Source organism: Bombina bombina, chromosome 7 (assembly GCF_027579735.1).
Source record: "Bombina bombina isolate aBomBom1 chromosome 7, aBomBom1.pri, whole genome shotgun sequence".
In the NCBI taxonomy this organism is placed as follows: Eukaryota; Metazoa; Chordata; class Amphibia; order Anura; family Bombinatoridae; genus Bombina; species Bombina bombina.
The window spans coordinates 267,961,947-267,970,049 of NC_069505.1; the positions used below are offsets into that span (position 1 = coordinate 267,961,947).

At 36.2% G+C, this 8,103-nt stretch overlaps 1 protein-coding gene across 1 annotated transcript in view; it reads right to left on the minus strand.

The window, feature by feature from the left end:
- The window catches only part of CACNA2D3 (calcium voltage-gated channel auxiliary subunit alpha2delta 3), a 1,718,630-nt gene extending 1,713,139 nt beyond the window's left edge, over positions 1–5,491 (minus strand). The window contains 2 exon segments of the mRNA XM_053720740.1: positions 3,826–3,955; positions 4,436–5,491. The gene's annotated coding sequence lies outside the window, so the exon portion shown is untranslated.
- Between the last annotated feature and the right edge of the window lie 2,612 nt (positions 5,492–8,103).

An 8,103-nucleotide genomic window follows, 5' to 3' on the forward strand; every position in this document is an offset into this window, starting at 1 on the left:
GTATTCGTTTCAGCTTCATTCATATTTAAATAAATTTGGATGTATTCAGATGTATTCATTTCGGATTCGATTAGTAAATTCGGAAGTTCGGTATGTGTTATGTTGATTCAGATGATTCCAAGTTACAAAAACGGAAATATTTTACTGTTCTATCTCACTAAATCTCACTAAATTAAATTTTTATACCAAATTTTGTGATTATAAATTTAATTTTTATACTGAATTGTGATTAGTCCATGGCCATTCGAATGTAACGAATAAATCCAAACTAATTCGAATTTATTCATTACAAATGCATTCGGATTAGTTTAGTTTTGTTGCTAGGGTAATTCGTAAATTCGAATCGATTAGAATCTCCGAATTTGGCGAATTTGTCTGAATTTCAATTCAGAACTAAATTAAATGCACATGTCTATCACTGACTTTGACATCTCCAAGGGACGTACAGTCTTCAGCTTCTTTACATTACTAAACACAGCTCCAATAAATGCATTTCAGCTTAGTAAGCATCTATTTTCAAGATGGCTAGTTCAAGAATGTGTCCAATTTTTAAAACTCCAGTCTTCAGTGGAGGAACAATGAGCAGACTGTGATTTAGTCAAACCACTGAGTTTATGTGTATTTCTGATTGCTTTAGTGTTACATTTCATTGACTGTATCTGTCTTTTTGCATTGTAAAACTCATTTGATATCCTTACCCAGAAGAATCCCTTGCTCTAGTGGAACGCTGTTGAGGTTTTTCTGTGGAGTAAAATGCAGATTGGCTATACAATGATCTGCACTCCTTTCATTTTAGAAATCAAAGTTCTACCATACCAAAAATCTTTGTAATGTCTGGTTATATATTGCACGCCCGCAAACCATCAAATTTTTAAATGAAAGTGTTATTATATTGTAAGGTATTACACTGCCCCTGCCTAGCTACTACATAATGACACCTGCCTAGCAAAATTTTCTGTGGAGAACACTGTATGTAATGGGGGAATATTACTGCATCTAACTTCAGCACATACACAGCTTATCAATACCATTTAATTGTGGCATACTTGGAATATGCCAGGTAAATTGTTCTTTACACATCATGACGTGTTTTTGTTAATATATTTTACTTTTGCCCTATATTTGGTACATTTAGCCACCAATCAGCAAGCGGTATCCAGGGTGCTGAACCAAAAATGGGCTGGCTACTAAGCTTAGATTCCTTCTTTTTCAAATAAAGATAACAAGAGAACGAATAAAATTGATAATAGGAGTAAATTAGAATGGTGCTTAAAACTGCCTGCTCTATCTGAATCATGAAAGAAAAAAAATGGGTTTAGTGTCCCTTTAAGGACCTGCCATCATATTATAAAAAATAGGGGAAATTATTTTCTTGGCCATATATTATTTATAAAATACTATTATTATTATTATTTAACCATTTAAACATTGGTATGGTGGTTACTCCTGAAAATAATGTTATTTTGAGACATTGCTTTTGACACATTTATGCAAGTAAAAGATAAAAACATTGTCATAATGTTGCTTTAAGTGACAGTTTACTGGAAAATTGTTTTCCCCTTAATGTGTTTAACAGTGACTTGATATTCCAGCTGCAGTGTATAAAATATATGAGAATGTTTTCCTTTTTTTATTTTTGCATATGAGATAGCTGTTTGCGCTTTTAAACCAAAGCCCATTAAAATAGGATGAGCATGAAGAAAGAGCAATCCTCTTTTATCAAATGGTTCATTATCTTATCTATGTCTGCCTACCAAAAGCCAAATACCTAGTGAGAAAAACTGGAAATTAAAATTTTAGTATATCACCCCACCCCTAACTAGGAGTGTAATCTCTTGTTTACATACATTTTTAACAGCCAATACTTAAAGGGACATTAAACCCAATTTTTTTTTCTTTCATCGTGATTTAGATAGAGAATACCATTTTAAACAACTTTCTAATTTACTTCAATTATCTAATTTGCTTCATTCTCTTGATATTCTTTCCTGAAAAGCATATCTAGATAGGCTCAGTAGCTTCTGATTGGTAGCTGCACATATATGCCTCATGTGATTGACTCACCCATGTGCATTGCTATTTCTTTAACAAAGGATATCTAAGATTGCAGCAAATTAGATAATAGAAGTAAATTGGAATGTTGTTTAAAATTGTATTCTCTATCTGAATCGTGAAAGAAAATTTTTGGGTTTAATGGCCCTTTAAATGTAAACATTTTTTTAATATAGGTGGTAGATTCAGCAGGCAAAATGAACTATTTCAGTTTACTAAATAAATGTAAAGGAACTTTATGTAAACAATGTAATCATCTCCAGCAAGTAAAATGGATGATTGGTAACACATTAAAAGGGAAAAGCTTTTACAGTACATTGTCCCTTTAAAGGTATTGTAAAGTTATTCACTTTAATACATAGTATATAAAATGAATCTTAAAAAAGGTGTACTTTCTTTCATTCATTACATTTGTCTTATTAAAATAATTTCCGTTTAGTTATGGTAAACATCCTGCCGTTCCTCCACCCGCATCTCAAACTGTATTTAGTTGATCAATGACTAATCTGGCTTTATCCAATTGTTGCATGCCCCACGAGATGGATGCCAAAGGGGGCACATAATGATAATGATTGGATGGAGCCAGATTTGTCATCCATTAACTAAATAGAGTATTAGATGCGGGTGGAGGACCGGCAGGATGTTTACCATAACTAAACGCTAACTATTTTACTAAGGAACTGTCTTAAAAAAAATAAATGAATGAAAGTGCGCCTGTTTTTAAAATTCATTTTATATACTATGTCTAAAAAGTGCCAGACATTACAATCACTTTAATTAAATTGAAGACTTTAACCAATTTGCTGCCAGCTCATAGTTACATTTAAAGGGACATGAAACACAATTTTTTTTTACTTTCATTAAAGTAAAAACAACTTTCCAATTTACTTCTATTATCTAATTTGCTTCATTCTCTTGATATCATTTGTTGAAAAACATATCTAAATAGACTCAGTAGCTGCTGATTGGTGGCTGCACATAGATGCCTCGTGTGATTGGCTTACCCATGTGCATTGTTATAACTTCAACAAAGGATATCTAAAAAAACGAAGCAAATTAGATAATATAGGTAAATTGGAATGTTGTTTAAAATTGTATTCTTTATCTGACTTATGAAAAAAACATTTTGAGTTTCATGTCCCTAAGGTATATCAGACACAAAGCAATTAGTACTCAACCACAAATATCATTTGTTTACATTAATTTAGTATCTTTTTTTTCTTTTTACATAACATTTGTTTGTTTCTTTTCCAAAATTATTTATCAACAAAAATTCCCCTTTAATTAAAGTAAATCTAATTGTACTAATTGTGCTTAATGGGACACTGAACCTAAATTCTTTTCTTTTGTGATTCAGATAGAACAAGCAATTTTAAGCAACTTTCTAATTTACTCCTATTAACAATTTTTCTTCGTTCTCTTGCTATCTTTATTTGAAAAAGAATGTCCAGAACCCTGGACAGCACTTGTTTATTGGTGGATGAATTTATCCACCAATAAGCAAGAACAACCCAGGTTGTTCACAAAAAATGGGTCGGCATCTTTTCAAATAAAGATACCAAGAGAATGAAGAACATTTGCTAATAGGAGTAAATTATAAAGTTGCTTAAATGTGCATGCTCTGTCTGAATCACAAAAGAAAAAATTTGGGTTCAGTGTCCCTTTAACTAAGGTGTGTTTTTTTTTTTTTTTTCTAGTTTGTATAAAGCAGATTCTATTTTAAGGTTATTCTTATTAAAATGCCATTCATTATCTCTCACTTTTTTCTGTTACCTCTGTATTCCAGGTCCTCATTTCCCTTTTTTTTGTGCGTGGAGATGTCTCTGCTTTTTAGTCAGTGCTGAATGCTTAGCAGTTATGAGCGCCCTCTGGTGTTAAGGAGGAGCAATACTGTCAGGCACAACTAAGAAAGAAAAAATGTGTGCAGCTTAGTTATTTGGACCACAACTGCTGGGAATGAAAAAAACAATAAAAATTGTATGGTTGTTTGCAACAGAGTGATAAGGTAAAACAAAGTTTAGGAATTAGGCAGCTATGTAAAACCTTGTTCCTTATTGCAAGGTTTTAATATACAGGCAGTAATTGAGCATATTCCCTATGGCTGCCACATGTGTCTGGGTAGTCACTGTGAGAAAGTAAATGCAGCAGGGATATGCTCAGATAAACCTGAGATTTTACCATTAATGAAGGAAAAAATAAATAAGCAAGGAAAAAATGGTACTATGGTCATAGAAAAAAATAAGCAATTGCAATTGTGTACAGAGTTATGGTAAAACAGCAGGATAAGAGGGAATGAAAATAAAAGTCACAGAAAAATAACAGCAGCAACTGAGATACTAATCTTAGAGAATAGCAGCAAAGTAAAATTCAGAGACTGGCTTACCCCTAACAGGACTGTTATAATGATAGTTGCAAACACCGGGTTGTAATGGCGACTTGCCAGAGGGAGCAGGGAAGCTCAGTAGCAGCTGGCTGATGACGTCACAGCATGAGGAAGTGGAGCTCAGTGAAAAGTGAATCCCAAGGCCGGTGAGCTGCAGGGGAAACTGAGTTAGAGGTAAAGGTATGAATGAGGCTTTTGAAATAGCTGAATCTTCTTGAGGGAGAAGCAGGCAGGAAGGAGAGGATGACAACAAAAATCCAGCTAGGAGGAGTAGAGGAATCCAACAAACAGAAGTAGTAAGATAAATCTTACAGAGAGCAGGCTCAGGTTAAGGTTTAAGACAAACTTCAATACTAAGCAATGTGAAAATGCTGGGAGGGGCCTTAAATAGGTTGATGTTAATGAGAGCAGGATGCTTTAAAGGGACAGTGCAGAGAAATAAGTATGCCATTATCCTGACAGAATCCCCCCTCCAAGGAGCCACTCCAGAGGCTCAAGGCCCAGGACGATCCGGATGTCTTTGGTGGAAATGAGATATCAAACGAGGAGCGGATATGTTGGTAGCTGGTTCCCAGGAATCATCATCTGTAGAGAAACCCTTCCAACGAACAAGATATTCAATACGTCCCCTACGGAAACGGGAATCCAGGATTGAGTGAACTTCATACTCCATTTCAGGGTCGAGAGAAATAGGTGGAAGAGACGTTTGTAAAGAGAAATCCCTGAGATCCTTATAGGGTTTGAGAAGGGATACATGGAATGTGGGATGAACTCTTAAATTATCGGGTAATTTAAGCCGGACAGCATTGGCATTAATGACAAGTTCAACAGGGTATGGACCAATGAACAACGGAGAAAGTTTTTTCGAAGGGGTTTTCAAACTTAGGTGTTTGGTGGATAGCCAGACTAGATCACCTTTTGTGTAGACAGGAGGTGGAGTTCTGCGGCGATCATAATACTGTTTCTGGAGTTGTTTTGCTGCTATGATGTTGGACTCGATGGTTTTAAAGTTGGAAGAGATGGAATCAGACAAATCTGATATACTAGATACTGGAACGGTAGAAGATGGTAGGATGTGAAACTTGGGATGAAAACCGTAGTTTGCGAAGAAGGGAGTTTGACCAGTAGTGGAATGAATAGTGTTGTTGTAACAAAATTCAGCGTAATGCAGGAAGTCACTCCAAAGATGTTGTTGAGAGGAACAGAAGAGTCTTAAAAATTGTTCCAACCACTGGTTACAACGTTCAGTTTGACCATTACATTGCGGGTGGTAAGCAGTAGTCAACTTTCTCTCAACAGATAAAGTTTTACAAAAATGGTACCATAGTCTGCTAGAAAATTGACTGCCACGATCACTGAGGATTGAAGTGGGAAGTCCATGATACTTAACAATATGTTTGAGAAGCAAATGTACTGTCTCCAAAGCGGTAGGAAGTTTGGAGAAGGGGATGAAATGGCACATCTTCGTGAAGAGATCTACAACGACAAGGATGGTGGTATTCTTTGAAGAGACTGGCAAATCTACAATAAAGTCTAAAGCAATCTCAGACCATGGATTCTTTGGAGTAGGCAAAGGCAAAAGCAACCCATAGGGAGAGTGTTTATCCCTTTTTGAAATGGTACAATTAAGACAAGAGTTTATATAGTCCTTAACTTGAGTTGCCATATGAGGCCACCAGTAATCTCTTTTTACTAGATCCAGAGTTTTATGGATACCTGGATGACCAGCTAGAGGTGAATCATGTACAGATTGAAGGAGAATGAGTCTGAGGGAAGGTGGAACATATATCTTTGAATCATGAGAATAAAGTCCTTGAGTATTAAGTTGAAGAAGGTGTAATGGCTTTGTAGAGTCGGCCAACTGTTCCTTTTTAAGGTTAGATGAGACTTCAAGAGTAAAAGAAATGAAGTTTTCTTTTGGTATGATGGATTGGTCAGTCGTTTGATATGGAAGATTTGTGGGTAACCGGGATAGTGCGTCGGCTTTTTGGTTCTTTCCAGCAGGATGGTATGTGATGAGGAAATTAAAACGAGAGAAAAAGAGATTCCAGCGAACCTGTCTTGCTGACAAGGTTCTAGTGGCCTTCAAGTACTGCAGGTTCCTATGATCTGTATAGATGAGTGTAGGAATGGAAGTACCTTCAAGGAGGTGTCGCCAGTGTTCCAGGGAGAGTTTTATGGCTAAGAGTTCTTTGTCACCAATAGGATAGTTTTGTTCCGCACTATTCAAAGTCTTGGAGTAAAAAGCCACAGGATGTAAAGGTTTTGACAAGTTTTCTCTTTGGGAGAGAACAGCGCCAATAGCAGAATTTGAGGCGTCCACCTCAAGAACAAATTGTAGATTAGGGTCAGGAAAACGGAGTATTGGTGCTGAAGTGAACTTTTGTTTGAACAAATCAAAAGCGGATTGTGCTTCTTTAGTCCACGTGAAATGTGAATTATTTTTTGTTAGAACAGTTAAAGGAAGAGCAAGTTTGGAGAAATTTTTAATAAATTTGCGGTAGAAATTCGCAAAACCCATGAAGGACTGAACTTGACGTTTAGTTGTTGGTATGGGCCAATTTAAAACTGCATCAACCTTTTTTTGTTCCATATGGATACCTGAAGGAGAAATTTCATATCCCAGAAAGGATATGGTCTGTGAATTGAACAGGCATTTCTCAGCCTTAGCATACAAGTGGTTACCTCTGAGCCTTGATAAAACTTGTCTAACATGGGAAATGTGTTCCTGATAGGTCTTGGAATAAATTAAAATATCATCCAGATAGATGACAATAAAGACATCTAATATGTCCCTAAAAATGTCATTAATTAAGTGCTGGAAAGTTGCGGGCGCGTTGCAGAGCCCAAAAGGCATCACGACGTATTCGAACAATCCGTATCTTGTTCGAAACGCCGTGAGCCACTCATCTCCAGATCTAATTCGGATGAGATTATAGGCTCCTCTTAAGTCCAATTTTGTGAAAAATTTTGCTCCCTCCAACCTTTCAATTAACTCCGGGATGAGGGGTAAAGGATATCTGTTTTTTACTGTAATTTTATTTAGTTGTCTGTAGTCTACGATTGGCCTTAATGAGCCATCCTTATTTTTAACAAAAAAAATCCCAGCACTAGCTGGAGAGGTGGAGGGACGGATGAAACCTTTCTTTAGATTTTCATCTAAGTAAGATTTAAGGTGTATTAACTCAGGGTTTGAGAGTGGGTAAATATGACCCGTGGGGATCTCAGAGCCAGGTATGAGCTCAATAGGACAATCATACTTCCTGTGAGGAGGAAGATTGTCGCACTGGGTTTTGCTGAATACATCTGCATAATCCTTATAAACCTCAGGAATTTGAATTGTCTCATTGGATTCAGTGGTTTGCAAAATAGTAGCTGGGAAACAAGTAGTAGAGCAGAATGTAGAATTAAATGTGACTGTTGAGGTAGACCAATTTACTTCAGGATTATGAATTCGGAGCCAGTTTATACCGAGAACTATGGGTGAAATAGGGGATGATATTACATCAAATGACAAATACTCCCTATGGTGGTCTTGGGTAACAACAAGTAAGGGTATTGTTTGATATTTAACTGGACCTGATGTGATTGGATTACCATCTATTCCACGTAATAACACAGGAGACCTTTTTTGCACAAGTGGAATTTTATTGAATTTAGTGAATACA